The sequence below is a fragment of the Lygodium microphyllum genome, chromosome 6, assembly GCF_053477565.2.
Source record: "Lygodium microphyllum isolate KBCC chromosome 6, Lygodium_microphyllum_v1.1.10, whole genome shotgun sequence".
Lineage (NCBI taxonomy): Eukaryota > Viridiplantae > Streptophyta > Polypodiopsida > Schizaeales > Lygodiaceae > Lygodium > Lygodium microphyllum.
The window spans coordinates 147,037,274-147,057,900 of NC_141140.1; positions in this window are offsets into that span (position 1 = coordinate 147,037,274).

Consider the following 20,627-nt stretch of genomic DNA (forward strand, 5'->3'; position numbering starts at 1 on the left):
ACGAAACTTTCACTACATTTGCTAGAAGTTATGAGAGGCTAGACCTAGGTCTTCTTGGCACAACGCTTGCTTCAGATGTTCGCGCATTACCATGCACTTGGGAGGAATACGAACTTATGACCACTAAATTCCCCAAAATTGCTGCCGAACTGATAGCAAATGATGAAATCTCAAAGGATCAAGCTACCCTCAGAAGACTTATCACTTCGTATCGTAAGCCTCCTCGTTCTGCTTCTGAATAGGAGTTGCATGAGCTCACGCAGATGGCAAGCTCACCTTCCATGTTCTTGCAGCAGTGGTTTACGCTAAGGATCCAATGGGAGAAAAAAGGTTGTCGAATAATGACCAATGCTGAGCAACGCAAGGCAGTTAAAACTATCAAATATGACCCCACTTATGTGGCACCTATCTCGTTTAGGGTCTTGATCATCACCCGTAATCAGCATTTGGACGACCATGTGCTCGCCCACCCCTACATTGACCAATTCCTCACCAAAGAGGAATTACATGTTGCCAGTCGCCTCAATACTGGAGATCTCTTCCACGATGTCTTAACCTACATTTCCCAAGTCTCCATCCAACCATCTACTCTTGATTGTCATGCCCAACTCGAAAACAATCCAAGCTTCTATGATTGGCTATTGGCTAGGTAAGTCAACCCACACGAAACAACACTTACCTCGCCCTTCCTGTGCTAATCCTAGGAAGGATTCCTTGAAAAATCCCCGACGGAGGGGGGAGCAATGTGAGCAAGAGTAGAGCAAAAATGAAAGTTATGCTACCTAGCTAGCAGATTGTTATAATTAAGTAAGTTTCTATGGAAGAATACTGCAAAGTAAAACAATAGCAATCATCAAGCCTCTAAGCAAGTATACCCATTTTGGGCACATACATTTTTCTCTTAAACTGAGTTTTGATTAGAAATAAGCCGATTGTTAGGCATTAATGTTGGCATGGTGTGTTGATAGGTCACCACCATGGCAGGACAAGACAAAGGGGGCAAACTCCCATTCTCTGAAGAAGAGATGACCAAATTCGACATCAGCATCGAGACGCGAGGATTCAGTTAGTTCACTTTCAAGCACACACTGAATCTGGACGAGGCCATCTTGGAGGAACCTGCAATCAAAGACTTGGTGGATAGATGCCACCTCCACAAGTACGTGGAAAAGGTGGGGCAGGCCGTGGATTACAGCATGTGTGTGGATTTCTTGAGGAACTTCGACAAGAGCAGGAATTGTGGCACTGTCACAGTAAGGACGGGGGAGCAGGAAAGAAGAATCGAAGTGCCCCTCAATGCAACAATCATAGAAAAGGCCCAGGGCTTGTGCCCAAGAAAGAGAGACGGCCGAGACGAGATGTTTACACCATGCTGGGGGTCAAGAAAGAAGCGGTGCACACCGTGGATGGAATCAACTTACCTAACATCCCGGACCCAGCAGTGAAATTACAAGCGAAGATGATCCATACCCTCTTCTCGGGCCAACGGTACAATGCATTGATGAACAGGATCGGGGTCCCACTGTTGGAAAGCATAGCAGCAGGAGTCCCTAAAGAGATAGACTAGAATGGATTCGTACAGAAAACCATTCAAAGTTCAGCTGCCCTCCTCACTCCGGCGGAAGTACTAGCAGGAGGAGAATAGAGCTTGACCCAGAAAGGGAGCATGGCCCATGAATGTGCGTTGGACCATGCGATGTGGGTGGTTAGCAAGGGTGATTTTTGCTTTCGACAGCGTGGCTTTGTCGCGGCTCTTTGTGGGGTCAATGGTCTTGTGGTGATCGGGCATTGAACACTCTCGCACAAGGACCTGTATTATCCTGCATCCACTTGTCACTTCGTGAGAGTATATGCTCGCTTGTGTTAAGTGCATCAAACAAGTGCAATCATGATAAGACATAATTTTTCAGAATTCTATGATGTCTATTGGGATGCCTATTTCATTGCTTGTTAAGGTCGCATACATTAATGAGAAGTAACGGGAATGTGTACAAGTGGGGATCTTGCCCCTTTACTCATCAAAAAACAAAATGTTCTGGCATGCTAACTTGTCGAGCTACTTGCACATCATAGGGATTTAGTCGATAGGTACGAGGCGAGGTGAGTCCAGTTGGCTAGGCAACCGGGGCGGTGCTAGTGCGGGGCTCTCGTGAGGCTGGGCAGGGAACATGTCGGCCGGGACATGAATGGTGTAGTCCCGGGTTGTGACCGTTTTCAAAATGTCTTTAAACAGTTCATTAAATTCTTCCCTGTCTCGGGCCGCCTTTTTTGCCCTTGAGCATCTAGTGCCCAAGCGTACATTGGGGGTTTGTGCCACTGGTGTTGCCACATTGTGTGCGCCTCCTTGAGCGTCTGCTCCCTTGGCCTGCGGATTCTTCGGCCTTTGTCCGGGGCTGTGTTGCTTAGAGCCGCGTTTCTTGGCGTACCTTTTAAGAGTGGGCACGTAGCGCACCGGCGGAGGGGCATGTGCTGCCTGTTCCCGTCGGCTGCGAGAGCGTCCTTGCAAGCTAGCTATCCTTGGTTCTCCATGTTTTCCTCTCGGGGGGCCTGTAAGATGCGAATCAAGGATTAGGATTTGTCACATGATAAGACCATTGATATGTAAGGGATTATAGTGCAGCTTATCAAGCGCATAGGACGAGAAGGGGAGGGGTGGGGCATGCAGTGCTTGTTGTAGACGGATGGCCCCCGTGATGTATATTTAGCCTCCTGCCATTAGTAGATCTTGGCTCATGTTGAGTTATGTCGGCTAGTGGTCATGAATTTAGGCAGGGCTCAACCTTGGAAGGATAGATCAGAAAGGGAAGAAGGTGTATAGAAAAGGACTACACCCTATCTACACCATCAGAGTTGCTGGTCAAGGCTTCCTATGGTGGTAATGTGGGTTGCATGCCCTTCACTTGGAGGTGGGGATGGTCACATGGCTTTTAAATGCGTGATGAGAGGAGGACTTGAGAAGCTTAGCCTGTTAGACCCAACTCTTCTCCCTGGCTTGACTATCATTGCTTGTGTGTGTTGATATTGTTTATACACGGTGACACAAAATTCAATGTTTATTTATATACATATTTATGATTCCATGTCACTTCACGAGGATAAGAACCAATTGTAGAACTCAGGATTGTACTGGAGTGTGGCACACGCATCTAGCACTCGTGGCAGCTTACTCAGTACCAATAGATATTTTGCTACATCGAGTAGCATGGAACCTTGTCCGAGTCTACTGGCAATATGTAACTCCTCCTCAGTGAGAACCTTATCAATCAAAGGGCTCTCTAGGCTAGTTCCAGCTAAGTCCATACCCCAAATGTCAGTTAACACTCGAAGGAAAGTTGGCGCCACATAGGTTGGGTCCCTTTGGGATCGCCATTTGGCCATATGCTCCTCAGAGATTGTCATGATCTGAGCCCCTAGTTCGGCCATTACAACGCGGCATTCGCACCAACGCTGCTCAAATTGACTTCGGCCTGCTGACAATTGCTTTAGTTGCTCTAGGTCTACAAGATTTGGTCGGCAGAGCACTTCATTGAACGTGACGGTTAAGCGCAGTTCATCAGCTTCCTCGCCGGAGATGAGTTGCAAGCTTTGTGTAGGAGCCTGCTATAGTGCTCATCAAGGTGTTCCTGCTCTTCCCAAGATAAGGGGAAGGGCAAGTAATCTCCAAGCTGCTCCTTGGGGATTGTGCCCATGTCCGCAAGGACGTAGAATCGTGCGAATACCTTGAGCTTAGCATCCAACTCAACTAGGCATTCTGCGATACTTCTATGTTCAACGAGGGCTTGCTTGGTTGCCATCTCATGCAAGGTTCTAGGAGTTTCCTTAGGCTTTAGCATAGCTGGGGGTTCAGGCCTAGATGAGCAAGATTGGTTAATGCTAGGATTGCTTATGCTCTTAGAGATTGTGCATTTTTCCTGAGGTTTTGCTGCTATTTTGTCATGGTTCTTCTCGGATATGACTGGTATAGATTTGTAACCCTGTTGTGACAGTATTGTATCCACTCTTGATTGGTCGATGTGAGTTCTATTGTTGGTGGATTGAGTGTTGAAAGCAACTGTTGATGGCAACGGCTGCTTTGATTTTTCAGAGCACACAGATGTGTCTGAGGGTTCACCGCGATTAGGAGAGGTATTAATGGGTTCGTTGGTGGTGGATGGACTTGATGCTTTATTCATCAGCCCTCCGGCGCTCTTCGTCCCAGTGTTCTTGTGGTCCACAACCACCAGCAACTGTTGTTGTTTTCGCTGTTTTCTCCTCTTTTTCTTGGTCTGTGAAGGTGCATCGCTCAATGACTCAGGACCCTGGACTAGATCAACCGTTGATGTGCTTGGTTGGGCCTCAGCATTCTCTTTCTCTAGTGTGTCCTTATGGGACATGGCCGTGGCCTACTGAATAGCCTTGCTAGGGTGTGAGAGCACAGCTACCTCCCTTTTCGGAGAGTCTAGCTCTTCAGCCAAGTCCCTTGCATTTAACTCCTCCAGCCTAGGCTTTAGGCACTTTGAAAGTACTGGAGTTGTCGAGGAAGTTGGTTGCGACACCTCCTCCACAGGTAAACCACTAAGGACACGTTCCACAAGGGGTGTTGTCACGGCCAAAGATTGTGACTGCTATGGTCCCTGATTGGAAGTAGTGGTGGCCAGTTCAGTGGACTGGCTACCATTGGTAGACTGCGGTGTCAAGTCCTTAGGCAAATCAGAAGTGGTCGTGCCTTTTGTTGCCCTTTGCACATTCACTTGTGTAAGTTGGGCAGTGGCACGAGGCTGCTGCTGCCGTGCTTCCCATGTCCATTTAGATGAAGAGGATGTAGGAGATTTGGGACTCCTACATGGGCTTGGCACTGACTGGAGAATTTGCTCGTGATTGTTAGATGATTCTGTCATTAGCTTTGTTGAGCAATCAGCTTTATCGTGAGCAATGTTGTGCCTATGGTGCTCATTATCCTCTTGGGAAGTCAAAGACTCCTTGGGCACTAGTGGACCTTGTGCACGCTCGACAACTACCTCTGATATCTGTTTGCTAAGCCCACTAGACTGAGGATATACTTTTTGATAGGTCATGTTTTGCTTCTTGATTTCAATCGTGAGGGGCTCAATCACTCCAATATTTTTGGTTCGAGACATGGATTTTGGTTTAGGTTTCCCCCTACGCCTCTTTGCTTTTGACATAATTTGGGCTTCTGACAGAGGTGGTTTAGCAGGGGTTTTGGTATCCAAATCCATCGGTTGCCTGCATAATACCCTTGAGCATGAAGCAATGCCTTGGATATCCATCATGGCGCTGTGCTAGCTCTCCATCGATGCCTTCGTCTATAAGGCTTGGGCTTCTTTCGTGGTCTTCTATGATATTTGTAAGTCCAAACCCTATCCTTGGCCTTGTCTCCTGACCTTTTTGTTTCAAGTATGGCCTCACTCACTGGTTCTCTTCGTTTGACCTGTGCTTGTATCAACTCTTCCAACAAGTCCTTGCCCTCGTTTGTAGGCTTGACTGTTATGTCAGCACCTTGCTTGCCTTTCCCTCGAGGTTTGATGAGGTCACCCTTGCTAAAGGTTGTGACTATCCTCACACCCGGTAGTGTCAGGTGTATCCTCTGTGCTACATAGTTGGCCTCACACTTGGTCGCCCTTTTGAAGGGTCTTCCTAGGAGGGTTTCTTTCTCGCAGCTAGCACTATTTGGAGGAACATGAAATAGGATAGACAAGCTTTCCGTTTCAATTGTTGCAAGGATTTTGCACTTCCCTATGAGTGCTTGTGGGTGTCCCCCATAAGGGCTAAGAGTTGCCTAGTAGGGTCCATGATTCATAGGTCAAGATGTTAAAATCTGCTCCTTCATCAATCAGAGCATCAATAGTATGCTCTCTTTTCGCGGTGAGTTTGACCCTAAGATAAGCAGGTGGTACTATGTCTTCATCTTTCGGGTCTTGGCTTGTAAATTTAAGCCTTCTGACAAATGCCCTTGAGTCCCCACTTGCATGATCAGACGTGAATTCTCCACCAATGTCTTGGGTTTTCTGTGCAGTGTCGCTCAAGGTACATCTCTCATCAAGAGTGTCATGTCTAGTCATCTTGACATTTGTAGCTTGCTGATGTTGCATTCCGCTTTGACTAGACATGGTCTGAACACAATGTCTTTGTGTTCTCGTGATGTGGCCTTTTTGCCCTTGATGGCTAGATTGGCCCATTGTTGTTCTAGGGTCTCTATTTCTCTTTGTTCGGGTATGGGCTTTTGGTTGCTCTTTTGCAAGTGAGAATCCATACTTGTGTAGAGCCATTACTGCACTAGGGTCCAATTTGGAGGGGACCTGTCACGGCGCGCATTTTCTCTCCAACCTACTTGGGGGAGGTGCAGAGGGGGTAGGCCCGCAGGGCCGTTACGGTAAACACCATGCGCAATTTGGAGGACCGTTTATAGCCAAATTTTGAACTATGTGCTCTAAATTTTAGCCTAGTGATGGATCTGTGATGTGCCTTTAGCTCTACGTAGCCTTTGGGGTCAATCTCGAAGTTTAGATGCGTCAAAATTTGTGTTCTAGATACCTGTCCGATTTCGACAGTTTTCTGTCTAATTCTCAGATGTCCGATTTTCTGGAGTCCGATTTTGGGTGGTCCGATTGACCCAGTGGTTCGATTTTGGTCACATCCAATTCTGGGAGTCAGATCGAAAAAGTGGTCCGATTTTCGGAGTGATCCGATTATGGGAATCGGATCGGACAGAGTGGTCCGATTCTAGTAGTCCGATTTTGGACTACTAGTCCGATTTTGGACTACTAGTCCGATTTTGGACTGGTCGGATTCTAACTGGTCCGACTGGTTTGATTCTAGATTGGTCCGATTCTAAACTGGTTCGATTCAGACAGGGGTGGGTCTGATTTCCTTGATCGGACGAGGAGTCCGATCGGACAGGTTGGTCCGAGTCCGAGTGGTCCGAGTGGTCCAATTTCCAAAATCGGATGGGTTGGTCCGAGTGGTCCGATCGGACAGGATGGTCCGATCGGACGGTTGTCCGAGCGTTCGATTATGGACTGGTCCGATTCTGAGACTCGGATGGCCTGGTCTGACTACGCGGCTGACGGCTCGCGAGTTGCACATGATGCCTCTAGACTGACGTCTACTACACCGAATCGGCCAGTGCCTTCCAGATAGGTGCAAGACACTACAAGGGAATGCCAGACATGCCTGGAACCACTGTGGTGCTCGAATCAAACGGCGCTCCAAGGATCTGTGCCCCTATTTCCCTGTTTTAGCCTATTGTATAGCAACAGAGAACCCTACTGTTTGTTTCTTTTTCTTTGTCTTTTCCTATCCTAAACGTATACAAATCACAAAGCAATCACCTACACTACTCCAACATGCTTTTCCAAATACAAAAAACCAAAAACCTACTTGCTAAGGAGATCGAATACCTCTTCAAACTCTCTCGCTTCCTATCTATCTACCTCAAGCACCGGTTCAGGGAAAACCCTATTCCAATGCTCGATTCGAAGCATGCAAGTGCTCAAGACTTGAATTCGTTGGTCCCGGCAAGAACCAAAATGTGGGAGCTTTCACTCAACCGCCAAGACCCATTGACCGCTTATTGTTTCAAGCATTCCAAGCCGAGCACTAATGGCTACCTCTCACATAGCCGACGCGCCATCCATATCTACGAGTGTAGTGAGCTTACCTCCATGCCGATCGAGTTGCCTCCTCTCTCGCACACTCCGGTAGCTCCACGATCCAAGTGCAAGCTTCAAGCAAGCTCCGTCCTCAAGCTCCATGCTCCAAGCTCCATCGCCGCAAGCAAGAGAAGAGAAGAGAAGAGAAGAAAAGAAGAGAGGAGAAGATGGAGAGCTTCACCTCCTCGATCCCTCACCCTCACACACTCACTCCCTCACACTCTCACACTCACTCTCTCAAGCACAAGCTCAAGCAAGCAAGGAGAAGAAGAAGAAGAAGAGGAGACCCACTTTTGGCCACACATAAGAATGAGCTTCTCATTCACTTTTCAACTTTATATACAAAACCCTAAATCCCTTTTGGGCGATCATCCCCTTATCCCCTTTTTTACATGGTCGGCCGTGGCCTAGGCCCTTTTTCCCATTGTCCTATCTTCCTAGCTTCCTTTCCACTGCCCGTCTATATTTACAAATTGCATGGGTGAGAGCCCAGCGCTCCTTAAATCAAATCATGATGCACTTGCGCTCTTTTACAAAAGTATTGACTTGCGCTTTTCCTTGTGCGCCTTTTCCCTTATTTAGGACCTTTCTGCGCTTCTCATGTTTGTAGATTTTTCTTGGCGCACCTTCATCTTCCGTTTCACTTTGCCTTGACCTTTATTTTCCACCTTATTCATCTGATTGTTAATATTAGGCCTCCATTGGAAACTAGGCTATTGAGCCTTAGCTTTTGTCACCACGGGCAGCGGTTCTTGAGAGGTGGTGGGTGGTGGCCGAGCACTACCCTTGTCCTTAGATTTGGCTACTAATAGTTCTATCGGTGGTGGCTGTGCAGATTGTTCCATCGCGCAACCCTTGCTGAAAGGTGTATCAATGTGGATGTTGCCTATAGCGAGGTGAATGCACAACAACTCATAATCGACGTGGCAACGAGTTTTCTTTTTGAAGGTTCGCCCTAACAGCGTCTCCATGCATGCATCCTTCGTGTTTGGCAACACGTAGAAGATCATCGGTATAGTTTTAGACTCAATAGAAACGACGGCCCTGCACTTACTGAGGAGTGTATAGGAGTGGCCCCCATATGGGTTTAATTTGGCATTAGTGGGTTGTAGTGGTGGTTTGCCAAGTTGGGTCCAATGATCGTGAGTCAAGACATTGAAGTCCGCTCCCTTGTCAATTAAGGCATTGAAGATGCATGTTTGCTTGGCAGTGACCGTGATGTGCAAGCATACGGGCTTCACAATTTTCTTATCCTCGTCATCGATTCCGGTGATGGTGGCTACTCGGACCTTGATGGGTGGTTCCAACATCGGTGGTTCATGCAAAGGATACGTGGGGGGATAGTATTTCTTGACACCACTGCCATTGAAGAAGCCTATTCCTTCGTCGGCTAGAGTCTCGAGCTCGACGTTGCTCATTCGACTGATCGGACGGACTTTGAAAGGTCCAAGAATCCGAAACTTCATTTTTTGCTTGTGCCCCTTAACTGAGTATAGGAGCACTAGATCGCCTTGTTTGAAATCGTATTGCTTGACATACTTGTCAAACCAGCTCTTGAGTCATGCCTTCTCACATATGAGTGAGTGAGTGGCTAGAAGGCGAGTCTCCGAGAGGCATTCGAGCTCTACTAAGCATTGCATCCATGCCTCCTTTCCTTCCCATCGCTCCTGAAGTGCAATTCGTAGGCTAGGCACGAAGAGTTCTACGTGGAGAATTGCTTTGGTTTCGTAGGTCAACCTAAAGGGGGTTCGATAAGCTTATAAGGCTGCCATCAGCTTGCTATCCCAGTCACTGCATGAGGCCGAGACTACCTTGGTTAGGACGTTGACAAGAATCTTATTTGTGGATTTTGCCTAGCCGTTTGCTTGAGGGTAGTATGGGGAGGATTTTCGATGGATAATTAGAAAGGTGGATAGGAGATGAGCTATCACTTCATTGATGAAGTGTGTCCCCTAGTCATTGACTAGTTTGATGGGGCATCCGAATTGTGAGATCACCTGGTCTTACAAAAACTTGGCAGTCATTCGAGCATCATTCTTTCGTGTTGCCCTCGCCTTTGCCCACTTCATTAGGTAGTCTGTGGCCACAATGATGTATTTTGCCTGAGAATACTGTGCAGCGGGGATGATGGGTCCTATGAAGTTGATTCCCCATTTTTCAAAGGGTTGGCGTGCAATGATTGGGGTCAATTCCATTTGATCCTTGTGAATTGAGACCTTCATCCACTGACATTCGTCACAATTCTTAATAATTCGTGCGACATCATGGAACAACGTTGGCCACCATAGTTGAGACTGCAACACCTTGCGGGCCATCGCGTCTCTGCTAAAGTGTCCACCAGTAATCCCACTGTGTGCCTCTGAGAGCACGTCGTGCATCTCATGTTCACACATGCATCTGTGCAGTATTCCATCTTGCCCTAAGCGATACATCTGGCATGCTATCAATTGGTAGGGTTGAATTTTGAGCATAAGTCACCTCAGCCTTGCCTTCTCTATTGGTCGTTCAGGCAGTCCGTGCTCGAGCACTTGGACTATATCATCTTCCCAATATGGCATTAGATCGGCCTTGAATAAATCCCTCTCACACTGGAGAGGTTAAAGAGGTGGGCATCTGGCAATTCAGCAGTAATGCCTTCTCTAGCGGGTTCTCCTGTGGGGACACGTGACATATGGTTAGCCATGTAGTGTTGTTTTCCCTTCCGTACAACCACAGAGAAGTCAAACTCCAAAAGCAAAAGCAGCCACTGAGTTATGCATCTCGTAGCGCAAGGTCTATTCACTAGGTATAGAAAGGCTTGATGGTCTACAAAGAAGGTAAAGGGTGTAGCCAATAGATAATGCCGGAACTTCTTTATAGCAAACACCATGGCCAAGCCCTCTCTTTTCATCATCGATTAATTCATTTCCGTCTCTGTGAGTTATCTGCTAGCAAAGCTTAGTGGATAATCTAAGTTGTGCTCACCAGGTTGGCACAACACTGCCCCCACAACAAATTTAGAAGCATCGATATGCACGTGAAAGGTTATGGTCCAATTCGGGGCTCATAGAATTGGTGTTGTGGTTAGAGCCTTCTTCAATTCTTCATATACTTGTTGGCATGCCTCAATCCATTAAAAGACAATCAGCAGCTTATATAAAGGTCTAGCTACAATGCGTAATTCAACACAAACCATCGATAGTATCCCGTATGGCCTAAGAAGCATTGAACTCCCTTGTAATTGGTTGGGGATGGAAGGTCGACAATAACTGACTTTCGAGAATTCAGTGGCAATGCCGTTCTTTGACACCACATGGCCGAGGATGCATCCATGCTTCGCCCAAAACTAGCATTTCAAGGGGTTCAAGGAGAGACCATAGAGGCGATACCGGTCAAAGACTACTTGGAGTTTGTTCAAGTATTCCATCCAGGTTGAGTGAACGCAAAGGTCATCAACAAAGACTTCCAACTCCTTGCGAAGCATGTCTTTAAATATGGTACACATGAGACGTTGGAAGGTGGCGAAAGGCATGACTATGTAAGCAAAGATGCCCCACTCGGTGGAGAAGGCAGTCTTATGCTTGTCGACAGGATGCACTTGCACATGATTGTATCCTGAGAAGCCATCCAAAAAACTGTAGGCCTCCTTACCTGCCGCTCTTTCAAGCATGTGCTCGGTGTATGAAAATGGATAATTATCCCTTTTAGTAGCAGCATTCACCTTCTTGTAATTGATGCACACTCTAATTTTTCCATTTTTCTTCATCACGATGACTATGGGTGATACCTAGTCCGTGTGCTCAATTTCGTAAATGAATCCTACTCTCATCAGCTTATCAATCTCTTCCTTGACAACATGAGCATACTTTGGATTCATTGGGTACGGTCGCTTCTTCGCATGCGCTGCATCTAGTGTCATGGGTATGTTATGAGTCACTACACTCGGGTCTACCCCTTTAAGCTCTTCCTATGGACCATGTGAATACATCTACATACTCTCACAAGAGAGCGATAAGACTCGTTTCTTCTTTCTCAGTCAAGTCATCGGCAATGAAGACTAATCGGGATGTCTCGCCTTCTCGGTCTAAGTTCACCTCTTTGACCCTGGCTGGTTCCTCGATTGGTTTGCTCATTTTCCCCTACCGTTTGGCACCTAACAAGATCACTACTCTATCTCCTTTCTTGAATTTCGTAAATTGTTTAGGGAGGTCCTGTGGTTTTCGTTGTTCGTCTGTTCGTGTGTCCTTGGGTTGGTTTGCCCTTCCCTGCTTGAATCGTTTGCGCCTTAGGTGGATAGGTAGGTCACCGGTTGTGCGTCGGGTCTTAGGCCGCCTAGGTATTTCTAGGTTGCTATTCGAGCTTACCACTCACTCAAAGTCGAACTCGCCGTCTTCGCTAGAAGAGGGGGTCTCCCCTGGTGGTCGCAGTTCAAATGGTGATCCTTTCCTAAGCACTGGTGTCACTCCTGGTTGAGCTAGGCCTACTTGCTCAAGGTCTATGGCTCCTATGTGTTCTAACCAGGCGCGATTGCAATTTATGTGCATGAGTCCTCACTCTGTCCTATAGGCACTTCTTTTTTATGGCTTGGAGTCCGCCCGTATTTGTTCTATTTCATGTCCCTCAGTGTCCTATTCTACCGAGTCCATCTCACCCTCACTTCCATCACTGAAGGGTTGGTATTCTTTGTACTCATTGTCAGAGTCCTTTGCATCAGACTGCTCATTGTCTCATAGGGCTTGGTATATTTCTTGTCGTTGATCCGGGACTAAGGACCAGTTGTACATAAGGTTTAAGTCATGCGCCCTGGTCCATTGCCACTTGGATTCGCCTAAGAGATCCTGGAGTGGTTTGAAGTTTGCTGCTAAATTGTCAGCCAGCTTGTCTATTAAGTATTCCAGGGCCTCCTGAGTTCTCTCTTATTGCCTGGCACTTGGAAGGTGATGGGCTTAGGTCTCCCAAGAAGGGTTCCTTCCATCATGCAAATTGGTATAGAGGGCGTGTCGTCGGTTGTGTCCATCATCTTGATGGCTTGCTCATACACCTCTTGATCTGAGAACGGCAGGTCGACTGTAGCAAGGACATGCTGTTGGGGGTAAAAGTGCCTCTGCCTAGCCGCCCATGTATTACTACACTGACAGTCACACCACCACTACACACTGCAGGTGGCGGGTGCCCATCACCTGCACTTTATTCTTTATTCTTTTAGTGATAGTTTGAATAAAGGAAGGCCCGGTCACACATTGTGACTGTTGGAGTTCCCATTTCTAGTCTCTCCCTTTCTTGCTCGTGCTCTCCCGCCATAGCTCTCGAGTCCAACCTTTGATCTGTTGCTCCCTTTCAACTGGTATCAGAGCTTTGTTGACCCTTGATCTTAGTTCGTGGCATTCTCAGCATCCCATCGACTCCCTAAATGCATTGGGTCTCCTTCCTGGCAACCATATCCGACTCCTTTGAGCTCCTGTCACTCCCCGGCTTTCCGAGCACCTTTCCGGTAGTGTTGGGCACCTTCAGGGCATTAAATAAGAGGTATTTGATCATTTTCTTCAGGGTTTACTTCAGTTCTCAGGTCTCACAGGTTGTAAATAAGATTGGGGCAGCCACCATTGAAGCTCCCTTGCTTTATATCTCACTTGCCTTTGAACAAGACTTGCTGGAGCTTGTTTGAGGCCTTCCTTGGCTTTAACCGGACCCCTCCGAAGCTTGGCCACCATTTCTTGCAGCCCCAGGACTAGCATTTACATTTGGCAGAATCACGCATCCCTCCCATATGTGTCTTCAACATTGACAGTCACAACAGCATCTCTCCCCCTCCATGGGCACTTGGAAAGGCTCCATTTCGGGCATATGAACATGCTTTGATGCTTGGTTTTGATGGTTGATGTGTTGGCATAGCATTTGGACTGATTTAACACTGTTTTGGGACTGTCATAACAGTCCATAGGCAGTTTATGACAGTGTTACACTGACATTTGATGCTACAGCTTGTTTGGCATTGTCATTTGATGCCCGGTTGGTCCCGTTTGATGCCCAGATGTTAGGGGAATGTATGCTTATTGTTTGGCAACCATTTGGAGCTGATTTTGTTGCTGAAATTCTCAATTTTGAACAATAGATCACTGCTGTACACGGTTGGACTGAAGTCATTTTACTCATGTATACTTATGCCTGTGCTTTTTGGGCTATGTTTCGGGCATATATGGTGATGTATTGACACTTGGAGCTCGACATAGAGCTTGGTTTTGATTCGGGATCGTTGGTTGAGCTTGAGCTTGCTTTGCAAAGCATTTGGATGCTCTATCTTGGATGTACCAGTGGGAGCATTCTTGAATGCTTATCAGACATTGAGCATGTGGTACTTTTATGCATTGAGCAATTACATGCTATTGAGCAGTATAGACACTTGAGACTTTGGGACTTCTTACCTTTTGGGATGATACATCATATGTCTTGGTTCACTGTATGCTTATGAGCTAAGTCTCAGTTTTGGATCCGTATCTTTGTGAACTAACACCTACTTGTGTCAAGTTTTGGTAGTGGCAGGAACACTTTGCCTCGTTGCCTGGGGGGTATGCTTACTCACTGGCAGATGTTTGTACGACATACTTGGGTGTTGGATTTATGCTTATCGACCGTCATATGCTTATGTTATGCCCGCATGATGCCGGCTTTGGTCTTGGCAGTATCTGATTGCCTTGGGATCCGATTTTGGCTCTGTTAGTTCTCTTTTACTAAAATCTGAAATTTATTACAGCAAGGATATATGTATGGACTGACATGGATTTTTCATGCTGAAACACTTAGAAATGATGTATTTTCACTAGTACTTTGTGGGCAGCAGCTTTGGTTCCAGTTTCTTTGCCATTTTTCCTCGATTTTGGTGATTTTTTTTGTCATTTCTTGCAGTAAACAGTAAGCAGTTTTGAACTATCTACAGTCTTCTAGCCTGCATTATGGCGAGTTTGTCCAGTGATCATGCTATTTTCAACATCACTAAGCTTGATGGTACGAATTACTCTTATTGGAAGAGCCAGATTTGGCAGGTGTTGGTGCAAAAATCGTAGATCAAACCTTTGAGGTTGAGCATCCATCTGCAACTATGCCATATGAGGAATGGCTTGAGCTTGATGAGTTATGCAAGCCCACTATTGTATTGTCTCTCATAGAACAGGTTCACCATAATGTCTTTGAGGAAGAACAAAGTGCATGGAAGTTGTGGGAAAAGATAAAAAATCTCTATGACAAGAAAAGTCCCGCGAGCCAGATGTATTGGCTGAAGTAGCTTATGGATCTGCGCATGAAGGAGAATGTGACTATGTCTGCTCACTTGAGCCATTTCCATGCTATAATCAAGAACTTGACTTCGCAGGACATCACTTTTGCAGAGGATGTCACTCCTCTTTTCTTGCTTGGTACTCTTAATGAGTCATGGGATGTATTCCGCACTGCATTATGTGCCTCTACTGCTACCTTGAAATTATCTGATGTTGAGAGTGCTCTTCTGCAGGAAGAGGTTAACCGTAAGAATTTGGATGCCTCTCGTGTGTCTCATGCTATGACAGTTAGAGGCAGGAATGATGGATATGGAAAGCATGGAAGTGGTAGTGGCCGTGGACGAGATTCTCAGAAATCTCGGTCCAAGTCTCGTGGGAAGTCACGTAGTAAATCCTGTGGCAGGAATGCAGATGTTACTTGTCACCATTGTGGGGAAAAGGGCCATATTAGGCCACAATGCCATGAATTGCGCAATGAAAGGTGCAAAGATAAGGGGAAAGACAAAGTGCAGGATAAGTCTTCTGATTGCAGCATAGTACCTGCAAAGTCCAGTGTTAAAATTGAAGAGATCAATGTTATGTAGCCTGAGAATGTTGATGATGATGATTATATCCTAGCAGCTTCTTCTAGTCTTCGCAGATGACAGAGATACACTCTATGTATGCACAGTGTTGGCTCTTGGACTCAGGTGCGTCCTTTCATGTGACACCTTACCGAGAGTGGTTTCATTCATACCGTATTGTTTCAGGTTCTGTGTGCTTGGGTGATGACAGCTCTCTTGATATTGTGGGCATTGGTGATGTTAAGCTACAGTTTCCTTCTGGCAGCAGTTTTGTGATGCAGGATGTACATCATGTACTTGCTTTGACACGCAGTCTCATGTCAGCTGGTGGACAGCTTGATGACGCAGGATATCATGTATGTTTTGGAGACTCTGCATGGAAGATCACTCGTGGCAGACTTGTGATTACGAGAGGTGCCAAGGCTGGCAGTCTCTACCCCTTGATTGTATCAGCTTCTTCCCTTGATCATGTTTTGTCTGTGGGTTCTATCCCACATGTAACTCTTTGGCATGTCTGTTTGGGCCATATGTCTTTGAAGGGAATGAAAATGCTTTTTGGTTTGTAGTACTTACCACCCCTTGATTATGCATGTTTTGATTCATGTGAGCATTGTCTTTATGGCAGGCATAGCACACTAACCCCAGCTCCCGTGTCTAGGATCCCCTTTCTCGTTGTGTCTCCTAAGGCTAGGACTAGTAACACTGCATGCATTTCAACGCCTTCCTAGAAAGCATTAACGTGCAAGGATGTTGGCACAGAGTGTAGCGTTAGAATCGGTATTTGTGTTTCTGCATCCTGATCATGCAAATCCGCAGCTTGTTCTCGTGGCCCTTCAACCCACAGCTTGAGGTCTTGCCATAGGGTGGGATGCTGCTTAAGTAGATCTCCTAGGCTTAACGTCACTAGGGTGGTCACTAGCGTAGTAAGGAGGCTGTCCCTCTCCTACATCGGATTGTCCTGGCCAATGGCCGTGACTAATTTGTGGGCCTGTAGCATCAAGGCTTGCCCTAAGGGGTACTATCTGCGGTGCGGTTGCATCTCTTGACTTTGGTCGAGGGGGTGAGATTGCCATGTTCATGCTGGTGAGATCCTCGATCTCGTCCTCTAGGATGGGCTCAGCGTGCCTCAAGTGCTCTTGGGCCTCTCTTACCCAGTCCTTCACTTTCTCTATGGCCTCGAGTTGGCACTTCGGATCGGGTACTGCCCTACCTTGGCACTTCCCTTCTCGGCCATCTTGGGGGCTGAAGTTTCCGCCTCTGCGTCCGTGACTTTCTTTCCAACAGGCAGAGTTGTAGCACTCTCAGCTTTCAGTGTGATCTTAGCCTCCGGCCTCCTCTTCCTTTGCATGCGGCTCTTCTTTCCTATCGAGGATACATTGAGGCTGCTGGGGCCGGACTACTTTGTCTGGGCACGGGTTATGACCCGCAACGGGATGGGTGTGGCCTCCCCATCAAGGTTCTCGACACCAAAATAGCCCCAATGGAACAGATGGTACGTTGGCTAAACTTGCAGAAGGTTTCCACTTTGGGCAATCGACGAAGAGATGGGTGATTCTACACTCAACACACCTTAAGCCAGCTTTGTCTTTGTTTTACTGCTCCCTCTCAAGGCAATGTGATGAGACATGACCTGGGTGACAACAAGTCCAACAGATGATTGGATCTTGCATTTGCCCTCCTCGGCCTCTACCTTGTCCTCTCCCTAACACCATCACTGGTATTGGTCGATAGTCCATAAGGACTGCGTTGCCCTCGTCGTCATGAGAGACATAAGGGTATAAGTAAGTCTCTTCCTCATTTTGCTCTTCCATGTAGTGGACTAGAGCGTCACTCAGTGGACGGGTCACATAGGGACCGCGGGCGGCCTAGGTATACCTGTAGGGTTTATGTCCATCCTGGGGATAGCCGTCGTTAGGCGCTGAAAGGGGCAATGGGGCTTCCCTTCCGAAAAGTGGCTGCGGTATGTTCGCTAGGTAGTAAGGCTGATCGTATGGTTGGGTGTACAGAAGTCTCTTGGGCAATCTGCAATGCATAATGTCATGACCGAACCTGCCGCAATTAGTGCAAGGTCTCGATCGAGGGTCTTGACACTCGGTCGGCAAATGGTTTCCGCCACAGTACACACATTGGATGTGTGGCCGCATTGATCATCTCCATATGTCTTGCAGTTTGACTATCTCCATCTTGACATCAGCCAAGTCTTGGTTCTTCTCGGTGGCTTTCCCCTCATCTTGGGATGATGGGGTTGGTCGCTCACGAGAGGCTGATGTTCTTTCTAAACTTCGTGAGATGGCTTCTTCTGAGTTGGAGCTCCTCTCTTTGAGTTGATCATCAACTCTAATTGCTTCCTCAAAAACCCTAGCTAGCGTGTCTCGCTACAAGCTCGAGTTGGCTGCCAAAGCCTTATACAGTTCCTCGTTTTGAATTCCGCTGATGAACACAATTGAAACTGCTCTTTCAGTCAGTCATTCACCTGTAGGGATTCTCTTGAAGAGGCTGCTTACGTGGGTTACGTAATCGCGAATGTCCTTCTCTTTTTGCTTGACATTCATCAGTCGTACTAGCAGATTGTCGGAGTATCCAGGCTCCGCAAATCTCTTAATGAAGAGATTCTTGAGGTTATTGAAGTTTGCCCACTCTACGGCATCTAAGCTTGTATACCAAGTCCTGCCCTTGTCACATAAGCAGAGCTCGAACGCTTGAGAACACTGAGTCAGGTCGCTGAGGCCGTTGGCTTCGTAGACTTGCTCGAACTACTCTACAAAGCTGTATGGGTCGTCATGGGGTTGGTACTTGTTGAGCTGCTTTGCAACTATTGGGATTTTAGACTGGCTCTTAGAGCCTTGGTTGCTCCTAACCCAGCCAGTAGTGAGATTGCCAATGCTACAACACTTTGCTGCTCTGCTACGGTGTTGTCTAACAATCGCTTCATAAGAAGCTCACTCAGCATTAAGTCTCCTTCTAGGGCTCTCTCGTGATCCATTCGGCTAAGTTCAGCACTCGCTATACCTCACGCAACTCCATGCTTTGCCTTTGACTCCTGGCCTGCTGGTCTCTATTTTATGTGGCTATGCCTTGCAACGCCTTGTGGGCTAGCTTCCTCTCTTCTTCTAAGTCTGTGATGATAGCATCTGCTATTCGACCGCAATGCTCATACCGAGCGTGTGCATCGTAGCTGCTGACTAGTTGCTGAATAGCCTTTGGGAAGACACCTAAGTCGAGTTCCTCATTAGACCTGCGGTCTGAGCTTTCCTCTGTCATAGTCAAGTTCTCGTGCTTCACCAAGCTATCGATCATGTTGAGTAGGTTTGTCAAATCCCCTTCATTTGCGCCGCTTGCTTGGTTCTACTTCACATGTTGATGGTTTATCTCTGCTGTGGGTTCTTTGAGTGGCTTATCTGAGTGAGTTCCTTGACTTATTAAATACAGTCCTCAATTTATCTTTGTTCCGTGCGTGTGTTCTTCCTAGTGCACTTGTGCTCAATCAGGATTTCAGTTTTCCTTAAGTGTACTTCAAGTGCTGAACTTCAAGGTGAGTGCGGCGAACAACCTCTAAGCGTCTTACGCACCCTCGTTTCGTTTTGGGCCTGATAGGCTTTTGTCGATCAATTCTCTGGCCATCTAGACGGGATTTAGGGCCTTTCGATTACGTTGCCTTGCCATTTATAGGCTCAATCAGGGTTTTACGGGTTGCCTCTAGGTCTATGGGTTTCTAGGTATTGTGACAGCCCACTCCAACTGTTAAGCGGCTACAACTTACGATTTTGTCTACTCTGTGTACCAAAATCAGGTTTTGAACGTCAAGAGGGCTTACGACAGGTTGCACTGCCTGTTGAGCTCTAGTTGGGTCAGGTCAAATTTCTGAGAAATTGAGGCAGACACACACTTGGCCCAATTGGTCTGAATTGTAGGGGTCGAGTGAGTGACTCGGACGGGCCGAATTACACTTGTGCAAGTGCAAAAAGTTTTTCAAAGGCCAAGGTTCGAGTGGCGTGACTCGGACGGACCGAGTCAAATGTTGGGCCGAGGACCGATTCGGGTCCTGGGCCGAGTGAACTTCGGGCCAACTTTGGGCCGAGTATCGGGTTGGTCAAAGAGCTGAGTGCCGTTACTCAAATGGGCCAAGTCAAATGTTAGCCGAGAGCCAATTAGGGTTTTCGGGTCAAGGTCCGAATGGGTGGGTCCGAGGGCCGAGTCTGGGAGTCGACCTAACAAAGGCCATTCGGATGGGCCGAATGCGGCATGACGAATGCCGCACAATGACGATTTCAATCAAATCTCTCGAGTTAGGCAATCATCCTAAGCACAAACTTCCAGATCGTGGCTAAGGCACCAAGGGAAGTGATTGGTATACCTAGGGTGAGCGATAGGTTCTCCGATTATGAGATTGAATCGAATCTTTGCGGGGGCTCTCTCTCTCTCTCACTGCAATGGTTGCAAATGAGCTCTCCCTTGGCCTCTTGGCTCTTAAACCCCTTCCCGGGCAAGGCTTTGATGCTCCCAATCACTCACTTGCCGACATTAAGCATCCCAAGCAAGCTTTTTGCCATTTTTTGCATAATTTATGCCCTGTTTTGCTCTGTTTGCAACAATAAACCCTACCCTTTCCCTGTTCGATTTCCTAATCCTATCCTATACTAAATTCAATGAGAATCGAAAGCAACAAACTAAAATGATTTCTCCCTGTTTTCCAATCATCAAATAAATAAACTAACCCAAAATACTTACTTGTTTCGAAGATCAAAACACCCAACCTTCCTACCTATCTCAAGCTCTATTTCGGGGATGAATCCCTTACTTCGATGCTCGATATGGGGCGCGCAAGCGCTCAAGCTTGAATCCGTGGTCCCGACAACGGAATCAAAATGTGGGAGCTTTCGCTCAACTACCAAGACCCACGGACCGCTTATTGTTTCAAGCGTTCCAAGCAAGCTCTAATGGCTACCTCTCACATAGCCAACACACCATCGATCCTATGAGTGTAGTGAGCTTACCTTGATGCCGATATGAGTTGCCCTCTCTCGCACACACCGATAGCTCCATGATCCTAGATGCTAGCTCAAGCATTCCAAGCCTCCTCCCTCTCCAAGCTCCATTCATCATAGCCGCGCACGCAAGAGAAGACAAGAGAAGATGGTGAAGAGCTTCACCCTCTTGATCCCTCA